This window comes from Polyodon spathula, chromosome 1 (genome assembly GCF_017654505.1).
Source record: "Polyodon spathula isolate WHYD16114869_AA chromosome 1, ASM1765450v1, whole genome shotgun sequence".
In the NCBI taxonomy this organism is placed as follows: Eukaryota; Metazoa; Chordata; class Actinopteri; order Acipenseriformes; family Polyodontidae; genus Polyodon; species Polyodon spathula.
Genome location: NC_054534.1, coordinates 96,257,938 through 96,280,168, shown reverse-complemented (window position 1 = coordinate 96,280,168; position 22,231 = coordinate 96,257,938). Strand labels below are relative to the sequence as shown.

At 37.3% G+C, this 22,231-nt stretch overlaps 1 protein-coding gene across 2 annotated transcripts in view; it reads left to right on the top strand.

The window, feature by feature from the left end:
* Nucleotides 1–22,231, top strand: part of LOC121324724 (janus kinase and microtubule-interacting protein 1-like) — a 93,950-nt gene that overhangs the window by 14,168 nt on the left and 57,551 nt on the right. The window contains exon 1 of one of the 2 annotated variants that reach the window (XM_041266876.1): nucleotides 3,962–4,063. The exons of the other annotated variant lie outside the window; for it this stretch is intronic. The gene's annotated coding sequence lies outside the window, so the exon portion shown is untranslated. Of the gene's footprint in view, nucleotides 1–3,961; nucleotides 4,064–22,231 lie in introns of those variants that run through there. 2 annotated transcript variants of the gene reach the window in all.

Sequence of the window (22,231 nt, the reverse complement as noted above, 5' to 3'; positions counted from 1 at the left end):
TTTTGCCTGAGTAATATGCTCGTTATCACCGGGCTAAGTGTAAAGAGTAAAATAAATATTTGCATGTGTACAATATAATGGGTCATTTTTGTAAAACGTAACATAACCCCGATTTATAACATTGTTCCTATGGGAAAATGTGCTTCGACTTAAGATGTTTCAACTTACAACGCGACTTTCAGGAGCCAATTGCGTCGTAAGTGCGAGGACTGCCTGTAAATAGAATTGAATCCTATTTTTGCGATTTGTCGTGCGACAACTAGGGAATTAGCCAATCGGAGAACAGCTTTAGTGCGTGGTAAGACAATTATCACTGGTCATGTGATCTTGTTCAGCCAATCACAGCACTTAATTTATCCAAGCCATTTTATAATAAAGTACTATTCATATGGTAAAATGTGTAAGTCTTGTTCAGTAAATAAACATTGTTATGTAGTATTTATTATTGCTTAAAAATGTGCAGAGTAAACAACTCTGGCCCGCCTACTTCTAACTCTTTTCCAATCTGGCCCCCTTAAATGTAAAAAACTAGTTGAAGAGCCCTGCTCTAACTAAGGCAGCTCTGTCTGTCCAGGGTATATGAGAAACACATGCAAGCCGTTTTACAGCAAGTACAACATAGACCAGTCTGCCTTGTTGAAGATGAAATTACAAATGGGAGAGAAGTGTCCTGAACATTGTATTGAATTTGTAATTTTATGAAAAGTGTATATTTTTGTAATGCCCCTAGTTTTCGACTAGTCAGTATATTGTAATGACAGCAATAAGCAGTTTTTTCAAAACACTTTTATTTGTTGACTGACCTACAGTATATTGTTATTAATGGACTGCTTTAAGAAAGATTTTCCTGAAAACTACAGTCTCTCAGGGACTTAAAAGGAATTCAATAGATTTTTAATGGAAAAATGTTATTTATGTTCAAATTCCGTTTTTAATTCTTAAAAAATTGGTAAAAATGGGAAAAACGTAATTGGTCATTTTGAAAAACAGAATTTGCCATTCCCAAGAATGGAAAATCAGGAGCCCTAGGTTATGTCGCTGCGAAAGTATCTTGTTGCCCGATGAAAAATTGCATCGTGCCTGGTGTGTTGCAGCCTTAACCAAACACAATCGAAGTCAAGGTCACCCATTGGAGATTGTACCTTCCAAGTTGCCTGTCTGTACTGCAATACTCCATACACCAATCATCAATTAGATAAGACAGCTCTTTGGGCTGCTCCCTGGAAACCTTTATTTTCCCAATACATTTACTGTGTTGCTTGTGCTTTCCTGTTTCTGACTATATATTGGAATGAATACATGTAATGTTCTTCTTTTTTATATTTAACTTGTTTATTAATGTTATTGAAAAGCAGAAATAATTAAATCAGTGCTAAAACAAACATTGTCAAATTCATGAAGAGCATGAAGTGAATTCTTATTGCATTCACTCAACAAACGAATGTAGATAGGAACTAAAAATAACAGCATCTTTTTTTCAGAATGGCAAAAGGGAATAAGAGTCGGTGTTGCTGAGCTGTTGCAATGGGTTGCCTCTTAGACTGTCGAGTCATTACATTGCAGTCAATTAAATTGAGAATGGGATCTCGTGGGTAGTGGCCCTGAGCTCTATCACCATGGTTTACTGGCCCATAAGGATCACATTCTTTTATGAACTTGGAGAGATTGCTCCCCAAGAATTTTGTAGACTGGTGCCTAACATATTTGAAAGAACTAGGACTTGACCACCTTCTTCTTCTTCTTCTTCTTTGATGTTCTTATCCAGGGTGACTTGCAGTTGTTACAAAATATCAAAATACAAAGTATCAAATTACAGATGATCACATTAGAGATACAAGCAATTATAAAATACGGTAAGATCAGTAGTAATAAGATTAGTTCTAGTACACTTTATCTGCCTATGCATGGGGCATTTCTGCAGACTGTGTATTTTTGTTGGAATTAAGCCAGGAGACACAGATGCTAAACAGCCTTTTTCAATAGAGTACCAAGAAATCTTTAGTGTCCACAGATTAGACGTCAAATGCAGAACTCATCTGATAAGTCCTCCCAGAGATTGACCTTTAGAGAGCTACAGTACCAGATAGCATCATGGAGCCTGCCCCTCCAAAATCAAACTTGCCAAAAAAACATAGTTACTGCCAGATGCTCAGTTGCAGAAATCAACTCCCTTGTATTTGTATTTTGTCTTGCAATGATCTACCTGGGAACAGAGAGAGTAATCGTCTTTATTCTATATATATATATATACACACACACACACACACACACACACACACACACACACACACACACACACACACACACACATATATATATATGTCATGAGTGTATTTTTCCTACAATATTTCATGTCAGACAGTTTTCATTTATGAATGAATCTAGATAAAAGTGTACTTTTTCAGTATTTTGAGATGTGCTGGTATCCTTAAAAGACTTCTGTTACCGGCAGCAATCTTAGTCAGACAATAGGCACTCGGCAGGGTACAGGGAGAGCAGCAGGGCCAAGGAACGAGTTCCCCAAGCTGATGTATATTTCTCTGAGCAGCAGCCTGAGGCACCACCCTTTTCCTTTCTCACAGTTGACATTCGAATGAGTTTTTAGAACACATTGCTGGCCCAAATGGATGTCACTGAACAGGCTTATCACACAAACTTCGTAACACTTTTAAATTCCATTATTAACCTCTGGAACTTGATTTTTCGAATGATATATATTGGGAGCCTCTTTTCTAAATCTGATAGACCTGTGAGTGTATATTTGTTGTGAGATTCTGTTTTGCCTTGGTGTAAATTATATCTTACTTGCTTTAAGTAACTTTTGGTCCTACCAATATAGAAATAAAAGCTCAAAATAGTAATCTTTGAACTGCAGTTTTATTTTCCAGATGATAAAAGCTGGCTGTGTGGGGTTTGGCAAACCTGTTTATCTATCTTGAGTTATGGTTCTTTATCTCTGTAAAGTAGCAAATAGTTCCTTACACATATAAACAGGGCTGCAACGAACGGTACATTTTGACCTTCGAAGGTTCAGAAAACATTACCAAAGGAAGTTTAGAACCTTTGATGGTACCAATTTGCATAATTTACTGTTGACGTCACCGTAGCTACTTGTTTATATTTGATTGAAAATCCTATTATTTTACAGGTAAGCCATATAAATGGAATAAAACATTCATATGTAGTTTAAAAATACGTTATATAGAACAGTAATAATGTTTTTTTTTTTTTTATATAATTTAAATAAAAATACACATTGTTTATTTACAAGTAATTGATGCTGCTTGCATGTAAGCTTGCATTGCAGTAGAACTAACTGCAGCGGACTTAGGCAAAAAAAAAAAAAATCAACCGTCACTGTTTCAAGCAGGTTATCAGTCACAGTCGCATCTTACTACTACAGAGAAGAAGAAGAAGAAGAAGAAGAAGAAGAAGAAGAAGAAGAAGAAGAAGAAGAAATAATAATAATAATGTTGGATGAAGAAATTTGCCTCTAGTTAACATGCTGGAGGTGGAGGGGGGAGGGACGGACTGTGCTGTTTTTTCTAAATTAAAATTACTGGATTACTTCAATTTGGCACCACAGCGTTTATTTTAAATTGATCAAAATGACTGTGGTGCTTAAAAGAGGGCAGCCTTTATTAATAATACTACGATTTGCAAATGCTGCAATATTTTATTACATGATTTATGGCATTTTAGAAGTATCGCAGTTGCTTATTTTCTGTAATATGGTAGCGTGAGTGGCTAACCTACTTTGACTACATACATTTATCTGTGAGAATTACCGAGGGCCTATTAGGTGGGAGTTGGAAGGTCAGGGAGGGAAGGTACCAGCGAATCAGTAGTGTGTATTGGTTGTTAAGGGGCTGGATAATGCTGGTGTGGCAGTTACACCCAAGAGTGTGACGTAGATGTTTTTTGCACCAAAATTTACCTCAGAATATCAGTTTCATTTCTGTAAAAACTATAATATATCCTAATTGGTTATTTTATTTCTCACTGTAACTTGCTAGTTTGTAATTTCTCTGCAAGATAAACAAACTAAATTTTCCCACAGATAGTAAGTACATTTGTTTTTATTTGTACGTACGGCAATTACAATTGAACTAAAAAACAAAACAGCAAAACCACCTATAACTTCAGAAGGACTGCTGTTCTGTACGTAGTTTATCTTGCATTTTCTTTTTGAACTGTACTACTATAAATAAAATGTGCTTATTATGTGTGTGTGTACATTAGCTTGCAATGTATGTGCTAGATTGAGGTTCCCGTCTTCGGGGCTACATGTACATAGCCAGTGTTGCACGTTTATTTGTTTACTGTGTGTGTTTTTTTTAGTAGGGGAGAAAAAAAAAAAAACCTTAATGTTTCTTTATTGATAGCGGCGTTTATTCGAGGGTGGCCTCCTATTATAAAGCCGATATGTCTGCGGCGTCAGTACGAGGGCGGTGCAAATTGAAATGATACGGATTAGTGTTGGCGTATATTTTGTATTCTACCATAGTCTTATACACTAAGTATTCAGTACATTTTTTACTGAAGCACTACAACTGCTATAGGTACCCACTCAATACAATATAAATGTTTCTCTCTTTTTTTTATCCTTGATAATGGGTCTAACTAAAAAAATAAAAATAATAATGTTGATTGTGTACGCTCCTTGAGGACTTAACAGCAGTTTAGGAATGACTGTAGACCTGTGACACAATGAGTTTATTTATTTATATATTGATTGTAAAGATGCTTTTCTATCTTTTAGATATGAGAGGGATGGTGTTTCTATAGCAGTAGCAAGGAATACAACAGATAATGTTATAGGTGTAGCTAAATTTAACAACTGATATTTCAGCTGAAGGAAAGCTGGTGGTTTTTGTGACAGGGACTTTGAGATGCGCTGATTCTTTGACAATGCAGGCTGTACAATAATGTTTTGTTTGCCTCTATTGGATTGAATAGGTTACATTTCCTGCTGAGTATTTTGATCTGTAGACACTGCTGGGAGAGTTTCAATTACTGTGTCTGGCCAGCTCAATCTACTGTTGGGCAACTGGATGGCATTCTAGTGCCAGGTGTCTGCCTACCTACATGACCTAAGAATAGTGTTCAGCAGAATCGTGCAGGCTGGGGGAATGTTCTGATAAAACGGTTCGTGCTGTACAGTGCTGTTAAACGCCACCCCTTTAGCAGTTCCGTATCTGAGCTGCTTTTGCAGATGCATTACACAATAGATAAGAACATAAGAACATAAGAAAGTTTACAAACGAGAAAAGGCCATTCGGCCCATCTTGCTAGTTTGGTTGTTAGTAGCTTATTGATCCCAGAATCTCATCAAGCAGATTCTTGAAGGATCCCAGGGTGTCAGCTTCAACAACATTACTGGGGAGTTGATTCCAGACCCTCACGATTCTCTGTGTAAAAACTTGCCTCCTATTTTCTGTTCTGAATGCCCCTTTGTCTAATCTCCATTTGTGACCCCTGGTCCTTGTTTCTTTTTTCAGGTTGAAAAAGTCCCTTGGGTCGACATTGTCAATACATTTTAGAATTTTGAATGCTTGAATTAGGTCGCCGCGTAGTCTTCTTTGTTCAAGACTGAACAGATTCAATTCTTTTAGCCTGTCTGCATAGGACATGCCTTTTAAACCCGGAATAATTCTGGTCGCTCTTCTTTGCACTCTTTTTAGAGCAGCAATATCTTTTTTATAGTGAGGTGACCAGAACTGAACACAATAGTTTTACTTAATGAATATATGAAATAGTAAATGACATATGTCTGAAGACCTGGGGTCTTCCAACCAATAAATACACGTTTTATGATGCCCTTTGTCTTCATCCATAACTGGAAAAGTCCTATCAATCTCAAGGATGGTCATGGGATATTAATTGCAGAGCTCCATTAATCACTTTTACAAGTATGGCCATAGTGATATGCGGAAGGTTAATGGTGTCTAACAGTATGTCAGCCGTTAGAATGGGTCATAGTCCTTTGTTTATGTACTTTTACTTTAGCTTTGTAGCAACATTAACTTTTCAGAAAGTTAATGTTGCTGTTTTGCTTGTACTGTTAAGGTCACAATACAATATGATGATATGGTCATGGTATATATTTGATGGACTACGACTTGCATTATGTGTAATAAAGTAAAGTATTATTGATGGACTAATTTGATATACAAAACCCTAATTAAATAGCATATAGTTATACCAAGTTTACAGTTTCACATGCATTCATCATTGTACAGTAGACTACTTGGGATCTTTCAGCCAGTAAGAGTGCATATTTTGCCTGACAAGACAAGATCACTTTTGTTATTTCTCCCATAACTTGAATGAGATAATGATTGTTTCATTGATATTTAAAAAAAAAAAAAAGCACCTCCTTATTTAATACAAAAAACAGAGTCCTAGGCATGGAATATCGCTTGTGCCAAACACCCTAATTCAGATGACTGAATCTATTTATAACATTGGAGTGTTGCCGCTAGACTAGAGAGTGCATGTTTAAATGTTATATTGCATGTCTAAAATTTCATATTATATTTACATATCTTGCGTCTCGTCATGAGCAGGTACTGTAATCCCTTTCAAAATAAATACAGTGCATTTGTCATCTACAAAGCTCTAAGTATATAATACACACAGCAGTCATACACAAAAAAAAAAAAAAAAAAAAAACTTTATTTTTAAACTGAGCATTCAGATCTTCAAGGGAAGAGCTTGTCAAAAAGAATCATTTTAATGTGGTGTTTTTTTTGGTGAAATCAGGGCTGTTATCATGTTCATGGCTGAATATTGTATTTAAAGTGCATAACATACACTATAAACTGAAATAATGGAAAAGCACATTAGTGTTACATTTAAAGTTGAATTAGTGTTGCATTTAAAGTTGAATACACTGTACAATCCAAATTACACAGAGACTGCAAGGCTCTGCAGTGTTCTCCCTTGTGCTTGTGTATTTGCTGCCATCGATATAACAGCTGCTGTACTGCACAGAGCAAGATTCTGTTATAAAAGAATATATTTAAAACTGGTAGTATTTAGAATGTCTTGCTTGCAAACATTTCATGTTTTACAGTATTTGTCTTGCATCTCTTAACCGTATCAACATTTTGGTGTGCGGCTTGTTGGTTGATCCTAGACTCAGAAGGAGAGACTTCTAGTGATGCCGGATTCAGTTTTATAAATCCCTTCTCAAAATCATGGTGTGAAAACTTGTGAGCCAGAGGAACAGGTCAGTCCTACTCACACAGGGGATAAAGAAGGGCTTGAAAAGGGTCTAGCTGAAGCAAATTGGGTGACCATGAGAAAAAGAAAGAAGAGTGAGTCGCAATGATTCTGCTGAGAGACCTCTGCCTAACCGATTAGAAGATCAGCTGATACAAGATCAAGAAATAAATCAAAGCCAAGGTGGGGTGCTTTTAATAGGTGCCTCCGTTCTACGCTGTGTAGACATTCCCGTATAGACCCACTAACAGGACTGTTACTTGTCTCCCTGGTGTGTGAGAGAAAGACAATGACTAAAGAATGAACAGTCTTGTAAGGACCTATAATAATAATAAAAATTAAAAAAAAGTACATGATTGTCGTGCAGTGATGTTAAGGATAGAAGATCGGAGGTTCTAAAGGAGCAATTCAATCTATTACAACGACATTTAAAAGTGTTGGGGATCAGATTTTATCTCTCAGGTTGACTGCCTATGTTTGGCAAAGGGAATGCATTGTTTAAAAGGATGGTGTAAGCAATAAGAAACTGGCTTTATAGATAACTGGGGCTACTCTTGGGGAAGATCTATATGAATAGAAGGCTTACCAAATACAATAGAAGTTATAGGATCAAATCCATCAGTAAGAAAACTCAAGGGCCTTGCTTAAATAGTCTTATAGTATCCCCATTTTATCAGTTCAAACCCCTCCTGAATCAATCTGTTTATGCCTATCCTTATTTAATACTAGATATTTATCCAATAAAGCTCTGCCAATTAATTAGTTCATTAAAGATCATAAACTTGCGGTCCACTGATGTTGGACTATTATGTGTCCCCAGGACCAGATTATGAACTGTGGGTGATCTGCCCTTCTGTTCCTATGCTCCTAGGTTGTGGAATGCCCTTCCCAAAGAAATTAGGGACTCTGAATCCTTGGCCGTTTTTAAATCTTGCCTTAAAACTTATTAGTTTTTATTTATTTATTTATTTATTTAATTTTAATGTTTTGATAATTTTCTTATTTTTTATTTTGTGTTCTTGTGGACAGTGCTTTGTGATAACTTGTCATTAAAGGCGCTTTATAAAGTTAAGTATTATTATTATTATCGCTGTTGTGTAATGGCAGTTCAGTACTGGTTCTGGCAGTTATTCAACAGGTTCATCAGTTGCTTTTGTTTTCTTATTGATGGGATACCACTATCTTGGTCTTTGATCAGTGAGAGCCTGTCTCTGCAAATGCTATTGATGGACATTTTAAAATGTAATGAAAATGACTTTTTTGGATTTAAGAAAAAATCTTGTTTCTCAGGGTTTTTATTATGTTTTTAAAATATTGAAATCCCTGTAACATATATTTTTAGCCGGGTTGGTTTTTGAGTAAGTCCTCCTAAATCTTACACCATTTGATTCTGAAATTGTGCCTTTTTTGTGGACTCAAATGACTAACATTTGAAGACCTTATAAAAATAAATTGAGGTGTAAGTAAGCCTAAACATTTTGTCAAGGTCATTTCATAGTTCGACTTATCAAAACTATTGTTTAGGCTGCATTAATTTTTCTTGCATTTAAGCAAAATAACTCTCAGTACCTCAGGTCCCGTTCACATGACTTAGGATGACAGACTGTGATACACTGCTCTTTCTAAAAATATAAACAAAAATATAAACAGAAAAACAATCATGAGGTAACACCACTCGGAAGTAAACGTTTAGCTGGTACTGTGGTTCCTATTCTGAGGAAACAAGTAGAGTAGAAACAACCTTCATTTTTGTCCTGGTCAGAAACAGTAAGATTGTTAAATTGTCCCTGTTTTGCGACTGTATCCTTTTTTTTTTTTTTAAGTACAAAACTGCACTGTTTAGGCTGTGTTCGTGCCTTTCAAAAATAAAAAGAATTTTATGGATTATTTGTTTGATCATTTTGATTATGTGTTTATCACGTTTAAAATGGTAATACAGATGATTTGTTTATCACGTTTAAAATGGTAATACTTGATCTATATTTTAGTCTGGATGGGAACAGGGTGGAGGACGGGACTGAACAATAATACAGTACCGGTAACAAATCTAGTTACTTTCACCTCTTCATTAGACACATAGAAAATAGCAATGTGGCCATAAAAAGACTCCATACAATGGCACAGATTTAAACCCCCCCCCCCCCCCCCCCCCCAAAAAAAAAAAAAGTGTTTTCTCCTCTTATTTTTAAGTGCAGTGCTTTTTTTTAACTAAAACATGAGTCCTAAAGTATATACAGTAAATAAACAAACTGTCATAGTAGAAATCACAGAGCATAGATGAAAACAACTCCTGATCAAACTACGGTAGGCAAAGAGGTTATTTGTATCCATATAAAATGCAACATAATACACCTGAAAAAGCAAAAGTAGGGTTTTCATTCACTTTTTCTGTCACCATAGAAACCATTAACTGTATACAAGAAATTATTTTCCTTTAGTCTGGTGGCTCACAAGCCAGTACAGTTAGGCCATGTAAACACTTTCTCATTAAATGCAGCTGCTTGAAGGGCGCAGAAATAGATCCCAGCGGTGGTGTTAATTGGCCAGTAAATGGCAGAAAACAGTTTAGGCCTTGTTATTGCCATTTCACAGCACCAAGTGCCCACTCCACCATTTGTGTTAAATTAGACTCTGTACTTTTAGTATAGTCGTGATGTTCCAGGTTGGAGCTATGCGTAATTAATGTACATTGTTTTACATTTACAAACTGAAAATAAATCATAATTGCTTGAACACTGAAGGCTGATTGTTAGGACAGGACGTTCAGAGTTCCTTTTTTATGACCCACAACTTGGAAAATCAAATATGATGCTGAAGATGAACAGTACATATGGGATCCAAATGCCAAGCATATGAAAATATTTGAAAACAATAAATGATTGTCAGATAAAAAGCCCATTTTGATAGTTTTAGAGTGTAGACCATTTTTACAGGGTAACAAGGAGATGAGTGATTTGCCACATGTGAAGTAGAGTGAGGTTTTATTGATAAGTCTGGTGTGTAAGCAGATCAATGATTTCCTTCCATCTGCACGCAGTATACGAGCAGGAAAGACTATTAGTGTCTAGCCCTCATGCAGATATACTGTAGCAGGGCTTTCTGGTAAACAATTTTGGAAGGGGAATATACAACATAACTAAAATTCCGATTAAACCAGTCTATTTTGAAGTGAATTTGTTTTAGTTAAAAGCATTCTTGTGAAAGGTATCCAGTGTTCCACAGAGCAGAAATTCCTTCAGTCCTATACATGGTATTGGTGTCTTCAGAGTCATCTTATTGATTGCACATGGTAATTCTTAAGTTGGTTTCAGGGGGAAACAAAGGGTCCATTTTACATTCCTGTGTGGAATGATTGTAATTCTGTTTTTTTTTTGGCCTTTCCTGTTCCTTGTTGAGCCCCTTTTTGTTTTTAATTCACTAAATTCTGGTACGTGTGTAAAAGACTGTTCCAGTTAACACAAAGTAATTCCACACGGCTAGGTTGCTTTCTGATGCTTTCAGAGTGTTTTTGAAGCTGTGATGCTGATTCCCAGTGTCACAAAACTCATACATTGTAGATCTACAAGGATTGGTTCAATACATTGTAAAATACCCAAATCAACACAGAATCGGGCCTGCATTATAGTATATTGAAGCAATGGTTAATTATGGCAAATTTATTGGTGCATTGCAGCCGCTGACCTGGAAGTCATTACAGAGCTACTTCAGTTTTTTGTAGCTCAAGAGAAATATTATTAATGGAGTGTGCTACTGCAAGTAAATTACTGTGATAGGAGTAATTGCAACCACATGGCAAATGAGATGGCTAACCTTGTGATCTCTTTTTGGGGAAAGTAAAGAAACAACTTATACAAGCGCTAGCTTGTTGGGTGGTTTTAATGGTCTGTGCTAACTCACGTTATCAGGAACATTATATTGCACAGACTGTTGAGAGATATGTTATCATGCATTTTGCAGCGCTCTGGGTGTAGTATGCAATGTGACATTTTTTTGCAATTGTGAATATTTGTTATAGTTTTTGCACTTAGCTTAAAACAGTCAATCATTCAGGTTTACATTTAAAATGTGTTGTAGGCCTATGTTTGTGTCTAAAAGAATATATATTTAGATTAGGAAATTTGACTTGCAGTTAAGTTCCTATGTTCACAGTATATGTAATGTATTGCCTTTTTAAGTGTTTTTTGTAAGGAGCAATACAGTTGTTGACTTGTATTCATATATATGCACTGTTAAGCCTAGGACACACATGAGCAGTGTGGCACTGCTAGCAGGGAGTGGCAGAATGCCGCACATATCACACACCTTTTATTTAAAGTAGAATGATCACACATTGGCAAAAAAATGACACTGCGAAAAGTGTCACAGCGGCAGAATTTTAGAATGGCAGTTTATCACTCTCTGAATGATATTTTGATGTTTTAGACTATATTGTTTTGACCAATTGCAGTACTGTATCACAAAATTCAAACTGTCAAAGGATGTCACTGCCCAAATTCCCTCAAAACAAAGCAAATGCAGCTGTCAGAAAAAAGTTGAGTTTTGAGAATGCAGGTGACAGAATTAAAATGCCATTGAACAAGCTAAGCTTGGTGTGGGAGCATTTACTGTATGGGAAGAAAATAAACCTGAATAAAGGGTTGAAAGCAGTCTTCATACAGGCCTATCCCCAAATTCTGATATTGAATATATTTAATCACATTGGGAACCATTTTTGAGTCATGAGGGCAGATTCAATTTGTAAGAAGAAAAAAAAAAGTCGGTACTATACAGAGAGGGTGAAACTACAGATAATTAAGCTGAACTCAACATCGTACAATAAAGCACTGATTTTTATCTCAAGCACCTCTCCCAGACTTAGGCACTTGCTGCCTTCTCATCACCTGCTGTGCTTGAACGGTGGTGAAATGGATCAGTGTGCCGTATGATGTACAGTTCTTCAATTGAGCCACTTGATTGTTGGAATACTGGACACAAATGAATCAAGAAACTTAAAAGCAATGAAAGTAAAGGCTCGTGAAGCCAGCTTACAGTGTTTGAGTCGGTGTGCTGGAATGCCACAGGCTATGGTTTTAAATAGAAGAATGGTGTCTTATTTTAGTCATCTTATTTCTGTATCGGTGTGATCTGATCCCAGCTTTTTTATAAGGATCCAAGGCACAGCTTGTTTCTGTTCTTTCCGTTCAGTCGCTTCATGTTTCTGTAATGTGGGAGGAAATGAAGTGGTAAATGTAGGCCATCCGCTGCTTTCAAGATGTACTCTGGTCGCCGAGGACTCATTTAACGGAGTGGCCAGTCTTATTCAAGGTTTAGCGGGCTGGTTGTGATTTGGCATGACTGACGCCTGAATGGACACATTAACTTTCTTCCTAAGAATTCATTTGAAAAGATATCTGGCTTAAAGCTTTGCTTTTCTCCAGTGAGTAACTCTGGGGAAGTAGTTCAAACTGCATTTTCTATAGCAGGGATTCTCAAACTCGGTCCTGCGGACCCCCTGTGTCTGCTGGTTTTCATTCCAACTGAGCTCTCAATTGCTTGACTGTACCCTTAATTGAAATAATAATTTGCTTAAATAGACCTTTTTACTGGAGGCGTTTGGGGGGAGGGCGGGTTGTTATGTCTCTGGCTCTAATTCCTGCCTGTAGCCAACCTGGGCTGAGACACTACCCTGTCACAGGCATGCTGTACTCTTCCACTGGAGGACAGTTGCAGCACTGTCTATCACATTGTTTGAGGTGCTTCAGTGTAAAAAAAAAAAAAAAATGTACTGTATCTGTGTATGCATGTAACATGATAATTCAGTTAGCCCTTTTAAGATGCATTATAATTCACAACCCCTGGAACCTTTTAGCAGCAACTACATTATCTGCTTTTTGTCAGTTATTTAATTTAGATTTAATGACTTGCAATATGTTTGTGTTTAATGGCTATAGTCAGAGGCGACACGTAGGAGGGGGCATGCCTGGTCATGTGCCCCCCCCCCAGATTTCTGCCAGGCAGTGGCTTAGCCACTGTGTTATAGGAAAAAAAAAAAGTGCTGAAAATAATATTTTTTTTTGGTGTCCTCAATACGCTTCAATCAGTACCGCTTTCCATCAGTAAACATGAACTGCCACTCGCAACTAACCAATGATATGCTTGCTGTCTGCCAAGTGTTTCAAATTTATGTTTGTGATTGGGCTGTTTACTGTCATTCATGAGAGGTTCAACCTTGAACTCCTCTGATTGGACAATGCACACAGCTGTTACACTTTACAGTACAAACGGATGCGCAACGTGACAGAACACTGAGTGGGAGACTTAAAGTAAGGCCTGACAGCGGTAGTGGAAAGGAAAAAATAATAAAACAAATTGCTATTTGTTTTGGTCTAAACGGCAGAAAACTGTTGAACCTCTGAAGACAACAAGCTAGCAGCTACCACCAGCAGCCCTGATCCATTCAAACGGTAATTCCTTTAGTCAGGAGATTAAATAAAATGGTTTGCTTTGCTTTGAACACAAATTGTTAGTTAACAAAAATGAACAACCATAAGTACGAATGAAATTATATAGTTGTTTTTATTTATTATCATAATGTGAAATTGACTGACGCAGTAAAGAGTGTGTGAGGAATACACTCAGCGTGAGAGGTAGTCACTGAACTCTTCGAAACAACATTGAGTTAAGATGTATTCCATTTGGTGGCTTTGTAGTTTGAGCGTGTTATTTAAAAATCCACTCCAACAGATAATAGAATATGCTACAATATTTGCATAACCCTTGGCGCAGTGTTACTAAAGTCATGATTCCAGTATTCCAACAATGAAAAGTGATGTAGACTCTCATCCGGAGTCCTCTTCTGCATACTCTTCGTGTTTAAGTGAACCACACAGACTCGCACCTTTTACATAGAAGAGGGTGCACACATTTCTTTTGAATCAGTCGGGAATTTTCAAATGTGGGGGAGGAATCATGATTTGAGAACTGTTGTTGCCTTGGCAACGGTTATGACAGCTCCCATTGCATTTAAATAAATTGTGTTGGCTGTCTTAAGTTCAAACCCGAGCAGCAAAACTAGTTTAGACATTTCATTATAAAGGTAACAATTTTGTTATATTGTATACATCATTCCAGTGTAAGACAGATTGCATTATAAGTCACTTACAGGTTCCACTATATCTTATCCTGTCTAGATGTCATGAAGTCCATGGAACATAAGGCACAATTCTAAAGTTAAAACAACAACACTGTTAAAAATGTAGTAGCAGATTCTGAGTAGGATGAAGGTTTTTTTTTTTTTTTTTTAATTTAGTCGTTGCTAATTATTTTTATTTTCTCCCAATTTGAAATGGCCAGTTATTAGGCTCAGCTCACCACTACTACCCCTGCGCTGACTCTGGAGCAGCGAAGGCGAACATACGCTGTCCTCTGAAGCATGTGCTGTCAGCCGACCGCTTCTTTACACACTGCGGATTCACCATGCAGCCACCCAGGAGCTTCGCCATAGAAGGACAACGCAGCTCCCGGGCAGCTAACAGACAAGCCTGGCCAGACTACAGGGGTCGCTGGCCGACCTAGACCCTCCCCATCCCACAGCGACGCTCAGCCAATTGAGCACCGCCTCCTGGGAACTCCCGTCCACGGTTGGCTGTGAAATAGCCCAGACTCGAACCGGTGACATCCAGGCTATAGGGCGCATCCTGCACTCATGCAGAACGCCTTTACTGGATGCACCACTCGGGAGCCAAGATTTTTGTTTATGTTTATTTTAAAATAGTCGTTAATCAGCCACACACGCATTCAAGTAAAGGTCAATCTTGAGTTTCCTCTGGTAAATAAGTAGATGGTAAATGTAATGAACGACTAGAACAGTAGCCGTCTTGCTGTATATTTTTTAATGGCCGTGACTGAGCTTAAAACAGATCTCAAGCTGGTCATAGACTGATGTTCATCACCCACAAGCAATGCATCTTTGAATGAACTCTGTTTACAATGTTTTCAAGCTTTCCAAGGTTAAAGGTTGCTATAAATAACTTGCAAACCAATTACACCCCTCCTTGATTGTTAAACATGATGCTGTCTTTTTAGAATATCTTGTTTGTTTAATAGTAGTGAGCCCTGGGTCTGTATCCTTTTCTTGAATTGAGACCATTGTATTGTGAAGCAAGTGGTGCCTCTGGGTGTGGATCCTTGCAAATTCATCCTGTCTTCCCTTCCCCATCAGTCCTGAGAGTGACAGCTTTTTGCCATTACAGTGGATGCATGCTCCAGAATTAACTGAACCAAGGGCATTAGATCATTCTACTCAGATGTGCAAGCATCTGGAGGCACTGCTGTATGCTACTGAACTTGCATTTATATTGGGGTGTCTGAGGAATGTAGTTCAGGCTTTGTCTACTGGAGAGAGCATTTAAAATAGCTGTTTATTAACTGCTAAGGCATATTAAAACTAATTTCTATCGAATATCTTTGAATTTACAGTTAGAAAATAGTTTTAAAAAATGTGTGTGTATGTATATGCAGACAGTTTAATAAAATTAACTGCCTCTCCTTCCATTAAAAGTAAAGTTATATTTATAAAACTACCTTTTTTTTTTTTTACAATAGCAACACAATGGAAAAAGAGATTTCTCCCAACAACAGCATTTGAGAGGGAGCACTATAGTGCTGGTCAATTTATGTTGGAAAAAAAAAGAATAATGTTATGCAATGAAGGAGAGATTTCATTGTAATTCAACATTGGGGGGAAAAAAACCAAACAAACAAACAAAAAAAAACGATTCTCTTTCAAGTTTCAAAAGATTTGCCCAGGAACTGTTTAAACAGGAAATCATTGTTGTGTGTTTGTTAAGCCCCATTGTAGCATCTTGATCAAGATTGTTCTAATTTTATTTGGTGCGTTTATCAAGGTTAACTCCTTACATTTGATCTCCAAAGAACTGTCTTATGTTGATGTCTAGTTTTAATAATATACCTATGATTAATCATTATAAAGGAGGTCAAAAGGTTTTGTGCTTGTTAAACTTCTGCCAGTTTTAACTAAGTAGTATTTTACCAGTTGGCAATCACCTAAACCAGAAAATTGTTGTTAAAGAGCTGATGATCATGGAGTGCCTTAAATTATTGTGACTGTTAGTAAGAGCCACCAGTCTGTCTGCATTGACCTTCACTGTTTCATTGGGATCAGTAGAATGGAGCTGAAGATTTTATAATCGAGAGGTTTTGAAGTTGTTGATAAATTCCATAAATTATCTTGATTTCAAAACTTTATTTCAGTAAAAGTTTTCAGTAACAAGAGTTTTTAGGTGCATGCAGTAGCACATGCCTTTTACATGTACAGTACAGGCAAATGAAAGATTTATTAAATTAAACTTTACTTCATGTTTTTGTCAAAGAGGTGATGATTAAAAATCGTTTTAGCTCAATGATTTCGTATAAACATGTGTCTAGTTTGTGGTCTTTTTGATAAACCCTCTTTATTGGTGATACAGATTTAATGGATTAACAATCACTGGCTCATGGCTGCTTAAGCTTAAAGCATAGCCTTCACTTCTTGACTGGCTTTCTTTTGCAATTGATTGTCTAATGAATTACAATTGAGTTGAGTGGGGGACGGAGGGGGGTGATGACACCAGAATCACTGTTGAGTCCTCTTGAGGTGTCGTGGGCTAGTAGATGAAACACAGAGGACAGAAGGTTCCCACTTGAAGACCCCAGAGATGGACCCTACTTAGCTCAATCCAAACGGTTGTCATGCTGATGCGCTGGGGAGACCGCACTGGGTTGATCCCCAGAGCCAGCTTCGCAGCCGTTGTGTGTGCTGATGTGCTGGGGAGGCAAAATAAGCTGATCCCTGGAGCCAGCATTACACTTCAGCCATCAACACCAGGTAGAAGGATATCTTCGTCATCAGATGGAAAGAAACGCAAATGGATGGAGATGCAGATGGATCACATTAATTTACAGTAAAGCTACGCCTTAGTTGGTGCTTATCTTGGCGAGAGCCGAGTTCAAATCAGCATGAAGTTCTGACATCTACTCTCATGTAATGGAAATCATAATCAGCATAGGGGAAACAATATACTGTGAGTCAGAAAGACTTGTGCTGTGTTGATTTTTAGTTAAAACCAATAATGCTGAAATGTAGGGGTATATTTTGGCAGACTGTGTATAGTACTGCTGTGAAACAGACTAAATATACAGTATGGTAAAAACCTGTTTTACGTTTATGGTTGAATCTTAAATAAGAAACATGGAATTGCATAAAATAAACTAGGGTATATGCTTACTATCAGTATTCATTACAAAGGACAAGTGTTCTGTGCGGTGTTAATGTGTAAGTTGTACTTACTGTACGGATCTTGGTTAGCTCTGAAATTTTACATATCAACTTCCTGATAATTTGGCATCTGATGACCAGCTCTTGGAGCCATGTTATTAATTATATACAAGACAAAATATATAAAAATAATTAATAATCTAGACAGTTTATGTGCAACCTTTAATAGGCTTTTGAGGGGGGAAATACAGATAGGCTGCTGTGAATAGCTAACAGAAAAGGTTGAATCTGCCATCAGACCCTGTGGCTGTGGTGATCGCTTGTCATAATGTTTTATAATTCACTTAAAAGCTTGCAGAATGCTGTATTTTCTTGTACTGCCAGCAGCTAGATAAATAACAGGCTCTGAAAATTCACATTAACTTGCTGCTGGGAAAAATAAAACTGCTGGAGTTCTTGCTTACCTTGTGAACAATTAACCTCTAAGTGTCAGTTACTGTAGCAGAAGTAATTGCATATGCCAACCCTTTTTTGTGTATTATTGTAACTGAAGTGAATACTCCTACAGTAGTTTGTTACCAATAACATGTTAACAATGTGCTTCAACATTAACCCTTCATTAGCGACAATACTTGGGCGACACGTAAGGCGAAAGAGGTGCAAATGCACCCCACATACGTGAACATGGTTAACTTTTCATTTAAAGCACAACAAATGACACAAAATGAGTTTACTGTATGTTATTATTTAAGGTTCGTATCCTGAATTTAGCAGGGTGTGTAATTGTCATATTTGTTAGAAGCCTGTGGCATTCAGTATAGAAATTAGTGGTTGTGTCACGATCCCATATGGTGGCAGAAATTAGCTTTGAAGAAAATATTTTAACCCCAACGTCAGATGAATGATGTTGAAATGCCTCGGAGAACGAATGTTTTACTCAACTTACATATGTAATGAATTGTGGAAGTTGCCGCTATGTTACTGGAAGAAAATAAACCTTTTGAACACTATTCACTGGAACATATGAGCACTGTAAAAACAGGTTTTGTTTTTAAATAAGTATTCTAGGCGACTCATCTGGCAAAGTAGCAATTCAGCCTCCTGCTGTTTAGGAGATAAACATGAGTAAATGATTAGAATTGACCACAGCTGACTAATTAAAGACAATGTAATTTAAAAGGGCAACAAGTTTGGGTGGTTATAAACTTAATCATATGTAAAGAGAAAAATAATATTACTCACAGGTATAGAAGAAGCACTAAATGATGGACAACAAGACTCATGAACACCACCACACATAATAAAGCTGCACAAATTTCATTGGGGAATTTATTTTTTTTGTCAGGAGCATTTCAGCCTTAATACTGTACTGGGTCTACAGTATTTCAGTGCTCTAAATCAGTGGTTTCAAACCTTTTTCAATGTAGGGACCACCTTTTGTGTTTGGATTTTTTCCATGGACCACTTGCCATGCATTTTTTTACAGCAGTATTTTTAAACTAATTGGTATGTGTATAAGTATGTGTAGAAAGTAAAGTATTTATGTAACGTACCTCACTTAATGAGAATCTTCACTACCAGGGGCGGAGTGCACCAAGCAGGCGAAAACTACGCCGTCGTTACTACTTCCAGCCATCTTTGGCTTTTGCTAAACTAAAAGTTATTTAACAATATTCAAAGCGGATTAGCTTTTAAACATAACCGTTTGCGGTCTGACATTACAGTTTTCCCTTTCCAGTCTGATGTCGGACCCTGTCCGACATCAGCAAAAAGATGACAGGTCTCTAGTTGTTTTTTCTCCGGAAAAAGTCGAGAAAACCTTTCAATGGTCGAGAGAAGCCGAAAAAAAAAGGGGCGGATCTGAGCAATACACACAGCCCCTGCACCACAGCTATAACGCGGACATAAACAAAGATAGCTGCTTCTGCATCCAGTGCTCAAAGAATATCACAGACATTTGCAGAGCTTTTTGAAATAGTAATGACTTGGATCGCATTATTGAGGAGTTTGGTGATAAATCGAGTGATCAGGAGAGGATTTATCAGTATGCACGACTATGAAGAAGTATGTGAAAAATACAGTGAACAAGGGGTGGGGCTTGGCTGTAGATGCAGTACTGAGGGTCCTTTTGATATGCAGTGCCTTTTAAACCTGTTTTACTGTGTGTGGTGGGGGGAACCAAAACTTTTAAACAGCGCGTCTGAAAATAAATTGCACCTGATGTGCCTGACAGGCGCTGAATAAATGGACCGTGCAGGTTAACTTTCTGCCTCTATTCCCTATGTTATTTGCCTGTCTACGCCAGTCTTACACATACCCTCTAGTAGGACCTGAATAAGTCCTACGACTGCTTGGTGCACTCTAAAAAAAATTTGCGGCCATCTTATGCCATAGCAACGCTTACACCTGCTTGGTGCCCTTCGCCCCAGGTCAGTAAGGAATGTTGACATTTTGCACATTGAATGTTGCTGATGGCAAAGTTCTCGTTTCTTTTGTTTAAAAAAACAAAACAAAAAACAAAGTTCAATTCTGAATGTTTTTTAGATAAATGGCATCTCAGTTGAGCAGGTTTAAGAGTTTTGTTTGACAAAACCTCCTGACAAAAATAAACAATGCACTGGGGCTTGGGTCGTCCTTGGATTCAGTAAATGTAATACCAGTGCTGGCCCCAACCGTTACCTCGTGTAGCAAGTTAATCTATCCATTCTAACGCAATTTATTGCACTTGTGAGATGTTAAACCTGGCTGAATAAACCCATATAATAACATGGAGCTGAATTTGATCATTCACACTGGTACAGTTCACAAGTCAATCTACAAATAGCCCCTTTTTTGTTTCATATTAGCTTCTGTTACTATATGTAGCTAACCTCTCTAAAATGTATTGAAATAATAGGTATATTCCTATACCCTGTAAACACCCTGTATTTTTTTATTATTTTTTAATTTAGTTATTCCAACCGAGTGAGGAATATTCAATGCAGTGCTCTACTTTTATGTGGAGCAAAACGGTGCGGGACAGCTAGGTTATGTTTTTTTTTATTTTTTTTCCCCCTGAAGTTCAGTGAACACAAGCAGTAGAGTGAGCACAGATTAGAAATTAATGTGTGTGTGTGTGTGTGTGTGTGTGTTTTTTTTTTTTTTTTTTAAATCATGCTGGCTAAAAAAATGTGTCTGTATTTGACAAGACAAATGTGTCTTCCTAGTGTGGAAGTTATTTAGTCAGTATTTGCTTCACATTAGAAAGCTGTTTTAGTTAATGACGGCTTTGAAGGCGATGCTTGGTACTGCATCAAATGGAGCAGTAATATACAATTTATAGCTCTATGTTAATTTATAAACACAATAATAAAAATAAATCAAGGAAAGGCTGAAAATGCCGACTACATGCATATCTTATAATCTTATATAATGTGGTTAAAGCTGTTTGTTATGTTGCTTAGTTATACATCTTGTGGTAGCATAATGTGTGAATTGTGCAGAAATGGGTAACCGAATTTTGAGAGTTGTTTTCGGACCACCTGGAGTTTACTCACGGACCACAAGTGGTCTGCAGACCACAGGTTGGGAACAAATGCTCTAAACCTGATTTTTTTGCTGACCTTATTTCATTGTATTTCTTATGTGGAGTACTGTTGTTACTTCAATAGAGCAATAGGATTACTGCATAATTAAAGAGCGACGATATTAGATCATTTAAAATACACCCCACTGACTTTGTAGCCACACTGTATCTCTTTTTGTGCTATTATAGTTAGTTACTCATTGTGGAGAAGATGTTGAAGCAAAAGATTGTGTTGCATGTTGATTTGCATAAACTTGCAGTTGACTCTGAAGTTTCCATCAACAGCAGCCATTAAATCTCCATACTTTGTCCATTTTTAGGTCATTATATTGGTAGTTTAGGTGTTTGTTTGTGTGCACGTAGAGTGTGTTTATACACGCTGATGCCATTTTCATTTATACAAATTCTCACAGAATTCTCACATGTATTATATATTCAGAATTATACAGGTGGTTATAAAAAAATTCCAACAATTCCTCATAGGATTGTCCTGGAATTAGGAAGCCAAGTGATCAAGAGTATTGATTTGTGTGTGAAGCACTGAGGGACACAGGACAGCTTTTGAAATGATGACAAAGCGTAGTCTTTGAATCGATAATGACTTTAAAGAAGGAAGAGCAGAGATTGGAACTGTGTGTGTGTGTGTGTGTGCTATGACAGCTCCCAGTATGATCTAATGAGTTATCCATCTTTGTAACAGAGCTGAGGAAGCAACAAATCAGAAGGATATCTCTCCTGTGACATGGCCACTGTGCTATTTAAATAGGAGTTTCGTGGTGATTGACCAAACAGGATGTTTGCATTGCCAAAGAAGTTTTTATTGTAAAAGCCTGCTGTTTGTTTGCTGTGGTTTCTGTTTCCTACAGTACTTCCATTCTATCTAATCCTATCATTCCTTTGTGAGCATGAAGACCAAATGCCTGAGAACAAAAACCTTTATGTTTTATGTCACTGACAGGCCCAAGTATTTGAGAATGGCCTTGAGAGTGAGTAGGACCATGAAGTTCATAACTCAAGTGCTACAGGTTCCTCTGATTTGGACTACTTTTACCGTATCTGTTGCTTGTCACAATACATTGCACAGGACTGCAAGAGATCCTTCTTGAGATCCTTCAGCATTCTGGTGATTTTCTGCAGATGTTTGCATTCCAAGAACACTGTCTTGATTGCCATCTTGATCAGTG